Below are 1,090 nucleotides of genomic sequence, written 5' to 3'. Positions count from 1 at the left end.
GAGCTTCTGCAGGCGTCTTCTTCAGATGAAGAGATCCTCCAGTAGAGCTGTCCAATGACATCTTGGACAGTTCAGACAGACTATCATAGAAGATACCTATGATGCTCCATTCAGAAAGCATGTTAGAAGGACACTTTCTGATCAATTGTTTGTATCTTTCCCAAGCTTCATAGAGGGATTCACCTTCCTTTTGTCTGAAGGTTTGGACTTCCACTCTGAGCTTACTCAATTTTTGAGGTGGAAAGAACTTTGCCAAGAAGGCATTGACTAGCTTTTCCCAAGAGTTCAGGCTTTCTTTAGGTTGTGAATCCAACCATGTTCTAGCTCTGTCTCTTACAGCAAAAGAGAATAGCATAAGTCTGTAGACCTCAGGGTTAATCCCATTGGTCTTGACAGTGTCACAGATTTGCAAGAATTCAGCTAAAAACTAATGAGGATCTTCCAATGGAAGTCCAAGAAACTTACAATTCTGTTGCATTAGAGAAACTAATTGAAGCTTAAGCTCAAAGTTGTTTGCTCCAATGGAAGGGATAGAGATGCTTCTCCCATAGAAGTCAGGAGTAGGTGCAGTAAAGTCCTCCCATAGAAGTTGGGAGTAGGTGCAGTAAAGTCACCCAGCACTTTCCTTGCATTGTTGGCATTGTTGTTGTTTTCGGCTGCCATGTCTTCTTCTAGTTTGAAGATTTCTATTAGGTCCTCTATAGAGAGTAGTGCTTTAGCTTCTCCTAGCTTTCGCTTTAAGGTCCTTTCAGGTTCAGGGTCAGCCTCAACAAGAATGCTTTTGCTTTGTTCCTGCTCATATGAAAGAAAAGAGAACAAGAAAATATGGAATCCTTTACGTCACAGTATAGAGATTCCTTGAGGTGTCAGAGGAAAAGAAAAATAGAAGGAAGAGGTAGAAGAATTCGAACTTATCAAGAAAGATAGAGTTCGAATTGTGCATTGAGGAGGAGTGTTAGTCCATTAAATGGAAGGATGTGAGAAGAGGGGAAGAATTTCTGAAATTAAAGTAAAAGATTTTAAAATAAGAAATTTTGAAATTTTGATTGATGATTTTCGAAAACTAGGAGTGGGAAAGAAATTAAGTGAT

General features: G+C 39.4%; 1 non-coding gene across 1 annotated transcript; it reads left to right on the top strand.

Moving 5' to 3' along the window:
- Positions 1-114: 114 nt before the first annotated feature.
- On the top strand, positions 115-223 carry LOC127740912 (small nucleolar RNA R71). Its single transcript, XR_008001768.1, has one exon. It is a non-coding gene; the product is annotated as a small nucleolar RNA R71 (small nucleolar RNA).
- Positions 224-1,090: the final 867 nt, after the last annotated feature.

This window comes from Arachis duranensis, chromosome 7 (genome assembly GCF_000817695.3).
Source record: "Arachis duranensis cultivar V14167 chromosome 7, aradu.V14167.gnm2.J7QH, whole genome shotgun sequence".
Classification (NCBI taxonomy): Eukaryota; Viridiplantae; Streptophyta; class Magnoliopsida; order Fabales; family Fabaceae; genus Arachis; species Arachis duranensis.
This window is presented reverse-complemented; position numbering and strand designations above follow the sequence as displayed.